The sequence below is a fragment of the Schistocerca cancellata genome, chromosome 12 (assembly GCF_023864275.1).
Source record: "Schistocerca cancellata isolate TAMUIC-IGC-003103 chromosome 12, iqSchCanc2.1, whole genome shotgun sequence".
NCBI classification, from domain to species: Eukaryota; Metazoa; Arthropoda; class Insecta; order Orthoptera; family Acrididae; genus Schistocerca; species Schistocerca cancellata.
The window spans coordinates 43,645,895-43,661,112 of record NC_064637.1 but is presented as its reverse complement, the minus strand read 5'-3'; the positions used below and the strand labels follow the sequence as shown (position 1 = coordinate 43,661,112).

The 15,218-nt window shown below is 46.1% G+C and overlaps 1 protein-coding gene across 1 annotated transcript in view; it reads right to left on the bottom strand.

Annotated features, from left to right (window-relative positions):
• LOC126109670 (disks large homolog 5-like) overlaps nucleotides 1-15,218 on the bottom strand; it is a 103,571-nt gene that overhangs the window by 74,985 nt on the left and 13,368 nt on the right. The gene's annotated exons all lie outside the window — the stretch shown is intronic.

Below are 15,218 nucleotides of genomic sequence, written 5' to 3'. Positions count from 1 at the left end.
GAGACAAAGAGGTTTACGACAATTACTGAAGTAGAAAAAATAAATTAGAAACTAGAATGCAGATTACCATGGCTGGCTGATCATGAGAATAGAAAGGAGAAGAGAGCCACTCTGCATTACATTAAAACCACCACCCTAAAAGCCGTACTGTGGAGGACACAGAGGGACAAAGGACATACCCTAAAACTCATATCAAATGATAAAACACGCCCTCACAAATAGAACATAGAACTAAAGCTACTGTTGGAGCATTGTCGCCTAACACTGAAGGTAGGGTGCTGGGAAATTTAAAAGTCCGCCACAGAGCGGCTAAAAGTGGGCAGTCCAGCAAGAGGTGGACGACTGTAATTTGGAAGCCACAGCGATATTGAGGTGGGTCCTCGTGACGGAGGAGGTAACTAGGTGTGAGCCACGTACGGCCGATACGGAGTCGACAAAGAACAACTGATTCTATGCAAGAAGCCCGCAGGGAAGACTTCCATACATTCGCAGTCTCCTTAATGACACAGTTTGTTGTGCATACTGTTATGTCACTCCATCTCCCAAAGCTGAAAAGCCTTGCGGCATAAGACAGAACGCAGGGCAGTTTCATTAGAGATATCCATCTCCAGGAGAGGTTTCCACATAGCCTGTCAACAAGTTTGTTACCTGGGATTTCAACGTGTCCTCCTGCATGTTTGCTACTAAAGGATGGTGAGGGTAGCACTGGTCGGTAGCTTGTAAGCTGCTCAGGGAGTCAGAACAGAGAGGAAACTGCTTACCAGAACAGGAACGAATGTACTAAAGTGGATGAGATATGGCCACCAGCTCTGCAGTAAATACATTGCAGCTGGCAGGCAAGGAATGCTGTTCAATATGGTCTCTGAACATAGGCGAAGCTAACATTACCATCAGCCATCGAGTAAACAACTTCAGAGTCCCAGTACACGTCAAGAATTGAGAGGAAGCGACAGCGGAGAGCGTCGGTGTTAAAATGGTCCTTAGGGCCGTGCAAAAGGTCCAGACAATGTTTCGGCCGAGGTATACACCGTGGAGGTGTACGTGAATGGACCTCAAGCAGAGATGGTAAAGAGAAGGACTCCAGTTCAGAGAGAAGGGATCACACGCGAACCGAAATCGTGAGACCTAATGTTGGCCACCGATGCGGGAGGTAAACTGCTGCATGCGGGAAAAGAAGACAGTAATTGAGATGCTCAGAGGAGCTACGAATGTGTGCAAAAAAACTGTCAAGCAGTTGTGCACATCAGATCCACAATCGAGGGACTCTGGCCTCCACCAGGAGACTGGTCACCCGACTCTTTCTAAAAGCTCCTGTCGCTAGGCAAATGCCACAGTGGTGCACTGGGTTGACTAAATGCAATGCTGAGGGCACCACCGAGCCGTAAACCCGACTCCCATAGTGAAGGCAGGATTGAACAAGGGCTCTGTAGAGCTGCAGCAGCGTAGAGCGATCTGCACCCTAGTTGGTGTTGCTCAGGCAGCGGAGGGCACTGAGATGCTGCCAGCACTTCTGCTTACGCTGACTAAGTCAATTGAGCTTCTGGATGTCCTAAGAATCACTATATCTCCACTACAGTGAGTGGATCATCAATAAGATAAAGTTCAGGTTCCGGACAAATGGTACGACGCTGACAGAAGTGCACGACACACGACTTTGCGGCAGAAAACTGGAAGCTGTGGGCTAGAGCCCATGACTGCCTTGTGAATGGCACCCTGCAGGTGCTGCTCAGCAACACCAGTACTGGAGGAGCAGTACAAAACGCAGAAGCCATCTGCATACAGAGAAGGGGAGACCGACAGCCCTACAGCTGCTGCTAAGCTGTTGATTGGCACTACAAAATTGAGATACACTCAATACGGAGCCCTGAGGAATGCCATTCTCCTGAATATGAGGGGGGGGGGGGGGGGGGGGGGCGGATTATGGGAGGCACCAACCTGGACACAGAGAGTACGGAGCTAGAGGAAGTTTTGGATAAGTGGAGACCCCACTTATACAATGTGGCAGGGATATGATGTCACCAGGTCGTGTCAAATGCTTTACGTATGTCAAGAAAGACAGCAACCAGATGTTGGTGTCTGAAAAAGGCTGTTTGGATGGCAGACTCGAGGGACACAAGATTATCAGTGGTAGAGCGACCCTGGCAGAAACCGCCCCGACATGGAGCTAGTAGGCCATGTGACTCCATCTCCCAACCCAACAACCAACACACAATATGTTCCAGCAGCTTATAAAGAACATTGGTAGGGCTGATGGGCCGATTACTATCCGCATCAAGTGGGTTTTTACTGGGTTCGAGCAGTGGAACGACAGTGTTCTCCCGCCTTGCGATGAAAAGATGCCATCACACCAGATCTAGTTGAAGATGATGAGGAAATGGCACTTGTAGTCAGAAGAGAGATCATCTGAATGTGGATCCAATCCGGCCCACGAGCTGTGCCGGGTCAATGTGCAAGTGCGCTGAGGAGCTCCCACTCCATAAATGGAGCGTTAAAGGGTTCACTGTGGCGTGTAGTGAATGAGAGGACTTTCCTTTCCACTCACCGTTTCAGGGTGCAAAAGGCTGGGGGGTAGTTCTCCAATGCAGAGGTTCAAACGTAGTGCTCGGCATTCGCGTTTGCGTCGGTACAGAGCACGCCATTGATGGTAACACCAGGGACACCTGTTGGGGTCTGGTACCCAAAAAGACATCTGATCTCTGTCCAGAGTTGGGAAGGTGACATATGGCACCCAATGGTCGACACTTACCTCTACCAACACTCCTGTTTCCGTCATTTTACAAGCTGGCATACACGGGTACGGAGCCGCTTAAAGGCTATCAGATACTGTAAAGAGTGCCGCTCATGTCACTGTAGAGCTTGCCAACTAATTGCCTCAGTAATTTCCGGCAACCACCAAGGGACTGTCTTTCACCGGGGAGGGGTGGGGCAACCTAAAGAGCGAGGGATCACCTGCTCAACCGTCACGTTGATGTTACCATGTCAGGGAGAGTCAACAGTGACATCAGACGTTAAAGTTTCCCAATCCACCTTGTTTAAAGCCCATCTGGGCAGGCATCTGTGGGCCTGACGCTGGGGCAGTGACAGGAAGAAGAGGAAGTGATCACTACCACACAGGTCGTCACGTGATGTCCAGTGGATAGATGGGAAAAGTCCTGGGCTGCGAATTGATAAATCAGTGGTCAAGTAACTAACTAACCACACTCAAATGTGTGGCGGGCCCAGTATTTAGGAGGCAGAGATCGAATTGCGTCAGTAAAGTTTCCACAGCCCTGCCTCGGCCAGTGAGCATGGTGTCACCCCACAAGGGGTTATGGGCGTTAAAACCTCCCCAAAAGTAGGAAAGGTTTAGGGAGTTGATCAATCAGTGCAGCTAATACATGCAGGTGTACTGCACCATCTGGAGGGAGATATACACTCCTGGAAATGGAAAAAAGAACACATTGACACCGGTGTGTCAGACCCACCATACTTGCTCCGGACACTGCGAGAGGGCTGTACAAGCAATGATCACACGCACGGCACAGCGGACACACCAGGAACCGCGGTGTTGGCCGTCGAATGGCGCTAGCTGCGCAGCATTTGTGCACTGCCGCCGTCAGTGTCAGCCAGTTTGGCGTGGCATACGGAGCTCCATCGCAGTCTTTAACACTGGTAGCATGCCGCGACAGCGTGGACGTGAACCGTATGTGCAATTGACGGACTGAGCGAGGGCGTATAGTGGGCATGCGGGAGGCCGGGTGGACGTACCGCCGAATTGCTCGACACGTGGGGCGTGAGGTCTCCACAGTACATCGATGTTGTCGCCAGTGGTCGGCGGAAGGTGCACGTGCCCGTCGACCTGGGACCGGACCGCAGCGACGCACGGATGCACGCCAAGACCGTAGGATCCTACGCAGTGCCGTAGGGGACCGCACCGCCACTTCCCAGCAAATTAGGGACACTGTTGCTCCTGGGGTATCGGCGAGGACCATTCGCAACCGTCTCCAAAGAAGCTGGGCTACGGTCCCGCACACCGTTAGGCCGTCTTCCGCTCATGCCCCAACATCGTGCAGCCCGCCTCCAGTGGTGTCGCGACAGGCGTGAATGGAGGGACGAATGGAGACGTGTCATCTTCAGCGATGAGAGTCGCTTCTGCCTTGGTGCCAATGAAGGTCGTATGCGTGTTTGGCGCCGTGCAGGTGAGCGCCACAATCAGGACTGCATACGACCGAGGCACACAGGACCAACACCCGGCATCATGGTGTTGGGAGCGATCTCCTACACTGGCCGTACACCACTGGTGATCGTCGAGGGGACACTGAATAGTGCACGGTACATCCAAACCGTCATCGAACCCATCGTTCTACCATTCCTAGACCGGCAAGGGAACTTGCTGTTCCAACAGGACAATGCACGTCCGCATGTATCCCGTGCCACCCAACGTGCTCTAGAAGGTGTAAGTCAACTACCCTGGCCAGCAAGATCTCCGGATCTGTCCCCCATTGAGCATGCTTGGGACTGGATGAAGCGTCGTCTCACGCGGTCTGCATGTCCAGCATGAACGCTGGTCCAACTGAGGCGCCAGGTGGAAATGGCATGGCAAGCCGTTCCACAGGACTACATCCAGCATCTCTACGATCGTCTCCATGGGAGAATAGCAGCCTGCATTGCTGCGAAAGGTGGATATACACTGTACTAGTGCCGACATTGTGCATGCTCTGTTGCCTGTGTATGTGCTTGTGGTTCTGTCAGTGTGATCATGTGATGTATCTGACCCCAGGAATGTGTCAATAAAGTTTCCCCTTCCTGGGACAATGAATTCACGGTGTTCTTATTTCAATTTCCAGGAGTGTACGTTGCAGACAGTTATTTCCTGTGTCATCCATATTCCGACAGCCACAGATTCAAGAGGGGTTTGAAGCCACACATTTTCACTACAGACTGAGTTTACGACATAAATGTGAACTCCACCTGACACTAATATAATAGCTACGGTTCATGTAATATCCCTTATAGTTGCAGGGGGCAGGGGTCTGCATTGCCGGGAACCAGGTTTCCTGGACGGCAATGCAGAAAGCAGGTGTAAAGCTTAACAGTTGCCATAGCTCAGCCAGGCGGTGCAAAAAACCGCCGCAATTCCACTGGAGGATGACATCATCGTGCGACTGGAAAGGCACGGAACGTTCGATGAGGCAGTTGTAACGGAACATATTAAAGGCTTTACTTTACCGAAGTATGCGATACCCTCCAAATTCAACCAGTTTAACGAGTATTTATGATTATAGAAAAGTTATTCTGTATGTTAACAATGATTGCATAACATGTCTGCATAAACAGTCAACCCATTAAATTATACTGAGTAACTGACCCACACAAAAGTTTATATCACTTGATCACTGATACAGCAAATGTCATCATGTAAAAACACTAAGTTCATCTTAAATAATTAATATGAAGTACGAAAAATAGTGGCCAACTTTGGTATTTTAGATCTCCTTAAATAAAAATCACCCAGTGAAATCTATTTGTTCACTAGGAGCGGTTTCACTCAGTATTCACGTAAGCAATCCTATTTTAGACGAAAACCAATGTAATTCTTAATAATTCATGTTATTTACTTATTTATGCAAATTAGAGAAGTCAATTGACAAACTTCTAAAAAACGGCCTTTTTGTAACAAAGAATTATTCTGTCATGTCAACAAATCTGTGTCATTTTAATAACATGTTAAATTATGTCACCTGATGCAAATTAATAACTTTTCTGCACAAATTATGACAACAGATGTACATGTGACTTATAAACTATATCTCTTTTTAGTAGTTCTTTGACAATGTTATAAATACAAGCAGCAAGAAGGGTCGAGAGGCAGTCTGAATGCACTTTGGTAAAGTGTGTTTGTGTGTTATTGTTTGAGGTGGATAAACAATGCAAAGAACATGTAAAGGAAGTACTACTTTGTGTTGTGTCATGGTCTTTGGTGGACAGTGGAATTAAGATGGCCACCAGAGTAATAAATATTTGAAGTTTACATATTTGTTGGTTTCGCTCGTACTTTATCATCAAAAGCACAAAAAACACGGGACCTCATGTTTTTAACCCTAGACAACCAGATTTAGAGCCAGCATCAGCATCGAGACACAGCAGCGATCCAGCAAGTGGCAGCGATTACCACAACACAATGCATTTTAATGGCGCCAACCTAACATCAAGTGCTAACAAGCTCCGTAAATGGGAGTGAAATAGTGCGATTATAGCAATTAGCTATATCTAAGACTAGGCGACCATTACACAGTTTATGTCTCAGGGTCACCTGCTGCCACCGACTTTTTGCCTGAGCAGTCTATATCCATGGTGTCTGAGGGTCCAGCAGAGCTTTTAGGAAGCAGTGGTGTGGGTGCCACCACAAGTTCCTTGTTCTTGGGGGTCTTCTTTTCTGATTTCTCGCACTGTTTCTTGGGTTTCCCTGGCTGGGACGACTTCTCTGGGACTGAGGACGAGTGTGAACCCCTACAACCAGCTGATTTTGGGCTCTTCAGCCACTGGCAGGTGTCACCTTTCCCACTAGCAGAAACCTGGAAGAAAGTGACCAAAGGGACCCCTTCCTGGTGAGAGGAGCCAAAGAGCCCTTACGCTTCTCTGGCTCAGAAGTGGGGACTGAAATCCCTGATGGTTGGGGAGGGAGGGCGGGGGGGTTGTTGCACCCGAAGTAGGTGGTGCGGGAGCATGGGCACCTCCCGGCCGCAGCAAAGGCCACCGGGCATGATGGCCATTGCCGGGAGTCCTGATGCCCCAGGGTGAGTGGCATCTACTCCTTGGCACACGTGGGGAGTTAACAGTGGAGGCATCAACCGACAGGGTACATGGCAGCCCCACCACAACGGACATGCTACAGTGCTGGATATGAGGTGCAAAGAATTCCATGGTCATCATCGGTGCAGAAAACTACACTGCATAGTGGGTGGAGGAAAACAATCACAAAGGTGTCCCCACCCAAGAGATGGAGGATGAGTGGGACTGCAATGCCAGAACAAGGAAGTTGGCTATATATCTCGATGCACGATGGACACGAAGCACCATGTAAGGTGCCCTTACCCAACTGGCTTGCTCGTCAGGAAAATTTTGAAAAATGGAGGTCAAACCCTACAGAGGACCATCACAAAGGCCAAAAAGCACGAGACTCCTTTTAGTCGTCTCTTATGACAGGCAGTAATACCTTTGACCTATTCTAGCCCCCGGACCTGCAAGGGGGCACACACTATTCATAATAAATTATTCTTACGTTATACCATTTTCTGCTGCTGTTGGTATTACCATATACTCATCTGACCAAAAATCTCTGTCTTTTTCATTTCCCTTCACTCACCACTACTACTATATTTAGATTGAGCCTCTGCATTTCCCTTTTCAGTATTTTCTAGCTTCCATGCCACATTTGAACTTCTGAAATTCAATGGCCAAACTCTTAGAATGTTATCCTTTCATTGATTATTGAATCTTTTTCTCATGGTCACCTTCCCCTACGGCAATCCCCTCCCAGAGATCTGAACAGGGGACTAGTCCAGAATCTTTTGCCAATGGAGAGGTCATCATGACACTCTCACTTACAGGCCACATGTCCTGAGGATACAAGTTATGTGCCTCTAATGCAGTGGTTTCCTTTGCCTTCTGCATCCTCATGCTGTTTATCATTGCTGATTTTTCTGCCTTTAAGGACAGTTACCCACCCCAGTTGCTCTGAACCTCTGTCCACTCCTCATCCTTTTGAGAAGGTCGACCATTGAAAGAATGAGGGTGACTTGTTATGCCGGAAGTCTTTGGCTGACAATCACGATTATTAATCAAATTTAAGTGGTGGCATGTTTCGAACCTGGGACCATGGACAGTTTGATTAGCACTCACAGGTACTACCCCTAGACCACAAGTGCACCACATATGTCCCATCATTAAGCAGACATGCCATCTTGCTATTGCAATGACAAATGATTACATGTATTGTCATGTTAAAGCTTCAAGATAGAGATTCTCATGAAACAATCTGGAAGTGACAATACATGAAATAGATTTCCTGTACAAGTCCATGATCATTGTAAATATTCCACAAATAAAAACATCAGCATCACTTAATAGATTTATTTATAATGCCATTTCAGCTAATGCCATCATAAAAACTAACTCAAATTAAAAGAACAGAATTGCATGTCCATTACAAAAAATTGTAGAAAGTAGTTGAAGGTTTCGTGACAGACTACTGCTGGCACACAAACAAACAGACAGACTACTGCTGGCACACAAACAAACAGACAGACTACTGCTGGCACACAAACAAACAGACAGACTACTGCTGGCACACAAACAAACAGACAGACTACTGCTGGCACACAAACAAACAGACAGACTACTGCTGGCACACAAACAAACAGACAGACTACTGCTGGCACACAAACAAACAGACAGACTACTGCTGGCACACAAACAAACAGACAGACTACTGCTGGCACACAAACAAACAGACAGACTACTGCTGGCACACAAACAAACAGACAGACTACTGCTGGCACACAAACAAACAGACAGACTACTGCTGGCACACAAACAGACTACTGCACACAAACAGACTGCTGGGTTTGGTGTAGTTATTTCCGGTGCAGTTCTCTCATTACTATCTGCAACAGTCATTCACTGCTGCAAGGGAATCCAGGGTCTGTTCACCTTGAAGCTTTCTTCTTTATTGTTGAAGCTAGTGTCATGTTGCGTATTTCTATGGCGTCTCTGAACAAGGTGGTGTGATAGCTAATCTCTACACAAGTAACTTCTGTGTCAGCAAATTTTACTATGGGGCTGGCCTCACATAGCACATGCTCTGCATTGACAAATTTCTGCACCTGCCCCAACCTGCAATGCCGCTTATTTTACGTGGTCCTGGTGTTCATTGATCATCCTGTCATTCCAATACAAACTTTTCCACATAGTACGCATTGTGTGTGACTGAGCACAGTAAAATTCATCAAAATGGAAGTTACTGCTGTAGACAAAAGCTATCACACCTGCTTCATCAGAGCAGCTACAGAAATACACAAACACGGCACTAACTAACAAGAATGAAAAACACCTCAAGGTGAATGGATCCTGAATTCCCATGCTGCAGAATGACTGCTGCACATAGCAAGCTAAGAACCACACCGGAATTGACTATGGAAAGAGGCCCTTGGACATCAGCACACAAGGTACATAAAATCTACGGCTGCGAGCTCGACTCCACTACACTCCGCCACCAGCAATGGAGGATGAAGCTTTGACAATGCCAGCCACTTTTACTGGTAAAACATCAGAAAAATTATGAATCCTACATCAGCTGAAGAACCCAAAACAAAAGCCAACAGACAGCATGTCATAAAATATCATGCTACAAGGATGATATATTAGATGTTACAAATTTTTACACTACTGGCCATTAAAATTGTTACACCAAGAAGAAATGCAGATGATAAACAGGTATTCATTGGACAAATATATTATACTACAACTGACATGTGATTACATTTTCAAGCAGTTTGGGTGCATAGATTTTGAGAAATCAGTACCCAGAACAACCACGTCAGGCCACAATAACAGCCTTGATACACCTGGGCATTGAGTCAAACAGAGCTTGAAAGGGGTGTACTGGTACAGCTGCCCATGCAGCTTCAACATGATACCATAGTTCATCAAGAGTAGTGACTGGCGTATTGTGAAGAGCCAGTTGCTCGGCCACCATTGACCAGACGTTTTCAGTTGGCGAGAGATCTGGAGAATGTGCTGGCCAGGGCAGCAGTTTAACATTTTCTGTATTCTGTATCCAGAAAGGTCCGTACAGAACCTGCAACATGTGGTCATGCATTATCCTGCTGAAATGTAGGGTTTCACAGGGATCGAATGAAGGGTAGAGCCACAGGTCGTAACACATCTGAAATGTAACGTCCACTGTTCAAAGTGCCGTCAATGCGCACAAGAGGTGACCGAGACATGTAACCAATGGCACCCCATACAATCACACCGGGTGATATGCCAGTATGGCAATGACAGATGTGCGTTCACCGCGATGTCGCCAAACACGGATGCGACCATCATGATGCTGTAAACAGAATCTGGATTCAATCGAAAAAATAACGTTTTGCCATTCGTGCACAAAGGTTCGTCGTCGAGTACACCAACGTAGGCACTCCTGTCTGTGATGCTGCGTCAAGGGTAACCGCAGCCACGGTCTCCTAGCTGATAGTCCGTGCTGCTGCAAACGTCGTCTAACTCGTGCAGATGGTCATTGTCTTGCAAACGTCTTCATCTGTTAACTGAGGGATCGAGATGTGGCTGTACGATCCATTACAGCCATGCGGATAAAATGCGTGTCATCTCGGCTGCTAGTGATACGAGGCCGATGGGATCCAGCACGGTGTTCCGTATTACCCTCCTGAACTCACCGATTCCATATTCTGTCAACAGCCATTGGATCTCGACAAACGCGAGAAGCAATGTCGCGCTACGATAAACTACAATCGCGATAGCCTACAGTCCGACCTTTATCAAAGTCGGAAACGTGATGGTACGCATCTCCCCTCTTTACACGAGGCATCACAACAACGTTTCATCAGGCAACGCCGGTCAACTGTTGTGTGTGAGAAATCGGTTGGAAACTTTCCTCATGTCAGCACGTTGTAGGTGTCACCACTGGCAACAACCTTGTGTGAATGCTCTGAGAAGCTAATCATTTGCATATCACAGCATCTTCTTCCTCCCCCCAATGAACCATGGACCTTGCCGTTGGTGGGGAGGCTTGCGCGCCTCGAGATACAGATAGCCGTACCGTAGGTGCAACCACAACGGAGGGGCATCTGTTGAGAGGCCAGACAAACGTGTGGTTCCTGAAGAGAGTCAGCAGCCTTTTCAGTAGCTGCAGGGGCAACAGTCTGGATGATTGACTGATCTGGCCTTTTAACACTAACCAAAACAGCCTTGCTGTGCTGGTACTGCGAACGGCTGAAAGCAAGAGGAAACTACATCCGTAATTTTTCCCGAGGGCATGCAGCTTTACTGTATGGTTACATGATGATGACGTCCTCTTGGGTAAAATATTCCGCAGGTAAAATAGTCCCCCATTGGGATCTCCGGCTTGGGACGACTCAGGATGACTTAGTTATCAGGAGAAAGAAAACTGGCATTCTACAGATCGAGGCGTAGAATGTCAGATCCCTTAATCGGGCAGGTAGGTTAGAAAATTTAAAAAGGGAAATGGATAGGTTAAAGTTAGATAGTGGGAGTGAAGTTCGGTGTCAGGAGGAACAAGACTTTTGGTCAGGCGAATACAGGGTTATAAATACAAAATCAAATAGGGGCAATGCAGGAGTAGGTTTAATAATGAATAAAAAAAATAGGAATGCGGGTAAGCTACTACAAACAGCATAGTGAACGCATTATTGTGGCCGAGATAGACACGAAGCCCACGCCTAGTACAGTAATACAAGTTTATATGCCGAATAGCTCTGCAGATGACTAAGAAATTGAAGAAATGAATGACGAAATAAAAGAAATTATTCAGATAGTTAAGGGAGACGAAAATTTAATAGTCATGGGAGACTGGAATTCGTCAGTAGGAAAAGGGAGAGAAGGAAACTTAGTAGGTGAATATGGTCTGGGGGTAAGAAATGAAAGAGGAAGCCGCCTGGTAGAATTTTGCACAGAGCACAACTTAATCATAGCTAACACTTGGTTCAAGAATCATAAACGAAGATTGTATACATGGAAAAAGCCTGGAGATACTGACAGGTTTCAGATAGATTATATAATGGTAAGACAGAGATTTAGGAACCAAGTTTTAAATTGTAAGACATTTCCAGGGGCAGATGTGGACTCTGTCCACAATCTCTTGGTTATGAACTGTAGATTGAAACTGAAGAAACTGCAAAAAGGTGGGAATTTAAGGAGATGGGACCTGGATAAACTGAAAGAACCAGAGGTTGTACAGAGCTTCAGGGAGAGTATAAGGGAGCAACTGACAGGAATGGGGGAAAGAAATACAGTAGAAGAAGAATGGGTAGCTTTGAGGGATGAAGTAGTGAAGGTAGCAGAGGATCAAGCAATTAAAAAGACTAGGGCTAGTAGAAATCCTTGGATAACAGAAGAAATATTGAATTTAATTGATGAAAGGAGAATATAAAAACACAGTAAATGAAACAAGCAAAAGGGAATACAAACGTCTCAAAAATGAGATCGACAGGAAGTGCAAAATGGCTAAGCGGGGATAGCTAGAGGACAAATGTAAGGATGTAGAGGCTTATCTCACTAGGGGTAAGATAGATACTGCCTACAGGAAAATTAAAGAGACCTTTGGAGAAAAGAGAGCCACTTGTATGAATATCAAGAGCTCAGATGGAAACCCAGTTCTAAGCAAAGAAGGGAAAGCAGAAAGGTGGAAGGAGTACATAGAGTGTCTATACAAGGGTGATATTCTTGAGGACAATATTATAGAAATGGAAGAAGATGAAGATGAAATGGGAGATACGATACTGCGTGAAGAGTTTGACAGAGCACTGAAAGACCTGAGTCGCAACAAAGCTCCGGGAGTAGACAACATTCCGTTACAACTACTGACAGCCTTGGGAGAACCAGTCCTGACAAAACTCTACCATCTGGTGAGCAAGATGTATGAGACAGGCGAAACAACCTCAAACTTCAAGAAGAATATAATAATTCCAATCCCAAAGAAAGCAGGTGTTGACAGATGTGAAAATTACCGAACTATTAGTTTAATAAGTCACGGCTGCAAAATACTAACGCGAATTCTTTACAGACGAATGGAAAAACTAGTAGAAGCCGATCTCGGGGAAGATCTGTTTGGATTCTGTAGAAATATTGGAACACATGAGGCAATACTGACCCTACGACTTATCTTAGAAGCTAGATTAAGGAAAGGCAAACCTACATTTCTAGCATTTGTAGACTTAGAGAATGCTATGGATAATGTTGATTGGAATACTCTCTTTCAAATTCTGAAGGTGGCAGAGGCAAAATATAGTGAGCGAAAAGCTATTTTCAATTTGTATAGAAACCAAATGGCAGATATAAGAGTTGAGTGGCATGAAAGGGAAGCAGTGGTTGGGAATGGAGTGAGACAGGGTTGTAGCCTCTCCCTGATGTTATTCAATCTGTATATTGAGCAAGCAGTGAAGGAAGCAAAAGAAAAATTCGGAGTAGGTATTAAAATCCATGGAGAAGAAATAAAAACTTTGAGGTTCGCCGATGACATTGTAATTCTGCCAGAGACAGCAAAGGACTTGGAAGAGCATTTGAACAGAATGGATAGTGTCTTGAAAGGAGGATATAAGATGAACATCACAAAAGGAAAACAAGGATAATGGAATGTAGTCTAAGTCGGGTGATGCTGAGGGAATTAGATTAGGAAGTAAGACACTTAAAGTAGTAAAGGAGTTTTGCTACTTGAGGAGCAAAATAACTTATGATGGTCGAAGTAGAGAGGATATAAAATGTTGACTGGCAATGGCACGGAAAGCATTTCTGCAGAAGAGAAATTTGTTAACATCGAGTATAGGTTTAAGTGTCAGGAAGTTGTTTCTGAAAGTATTTGTATGGAGTGCAGCCATGTATGGAAGTGAAACATGGATGATAAATAGTTTAGACAAGAAGAGAATAGAAGCTTTCGAAATTTGGTGCTACAGAAAAATGCTGAAGATTAGATGGGTAGATCACATAACTAATGAGGAGGTGTTGAATAGAATTGGGGAGAAGGGGAGTTTGTGGCACAACTTGACTAGAAGAAGGGATCGGTTGGTAGGATATGTTCTGAGGCATCGAGGGATCACCAATTTAGTGTTGGAGGGCAGTGTGGATGGTAAAAGTCATAGAGGGAGACCAAGAGATGAATACACCAAGCAGATTCAGAAGGATGTAGGTTGCAGTGGGTACTGGGAGATGAAGAAGCTTGCACAGGATAGAGTAGCATGGAAAGCTGCATCAAACTAGTCTCAGGACTGAAGACTACAACAACAGCAGCATCTTCTTCCTGTCAGTTAAATTTCACTTCTGTAGCACATCATCTTCGTGGTGAAGCAATTTTAATGGCCAGTAGTATAAAAACCTGATTCAACAAACCTTACAACTTGCAAAAGTCAACATCAAAAACAAATGCCTAATCAGGGGACTATCTTGGCTCATAAAATGAAATAAATATATTAAGTTCCAGCTGACAGTTTGTGGCAGTGTAGGGATGTTGCCCTTCAAAACTTACATTTTTATACAATTTTTGCAAAGATTGTAATTAACACCCCAATTAGGCATATATTTTTGATGCTGAACTGAACCTTGTTTTACAAATGGTTCAAACGGCTCTAAGCACTATGGGACTTAACATCTGAGGAGGTCTTTTTTTTTTTTTTTTGGTTGGGTTTAAGGGCGCTCAACTGCTGAGGTCATTAGCGCCCAGTCACTGTTGTTTGAGCACATGGAATCTGGTAAAACTCAAGGGGATGGAGGGGACACCAGAAGGACCCGACAAAGATGCAGACAAAATAAGTAAAAAGATTAAATGTCCTTGGACAAGCCAGTTAAAGTTATAAAACGCAGAATACGAGCAGCTGCTCGAGCGTCATCAGCTAAAACATCCGGTAAAGTAGATGGCAGGGACAGGACAACACGAAATTGACTAAAACGGGGACACGACAATAAAACATGGCACACTGTTAATGCCTGACCACAAGGGCACTGCGGGGCTGGGTCACCGGAGAGCAGGTAGCGGTGGCTAAACCGGCAATGCCCAATCCGCAACCTGGTCAGAAGGACCTCCTCGCGCCGAGATGGTCGGGAAGATGTTGTCCAAGCAGTTGGTAGCGGTTTTACTGCCCGGAGCTTGTTTCCTTGGAGGGATGACCAAGCATCCCACCACAACGACACAAGCCTCTTACAGACATCCCCACGAACGTCGGATGACGGGACACAATGGGAGGCTGGCCGAGGCAGGAGGACTGCAGCCCTGGCTGCAGCATCCGCAGCCTCATTCCCAGGCACTCCCACATGTCCGGGAACCCACAGAAAGCTGACAGAACCACCATTATCAGCCAAAGAATGGAGGGACTGCTGTATCCGTTGTATCAAGGGATGGACCGGATAGGGAGCTCCAAGGCTCTGAAGAGCACTGAGTGAGTCAGAGCACAGTACATATGATGAATGGTGGTGGCGGCGGGCATACTGAA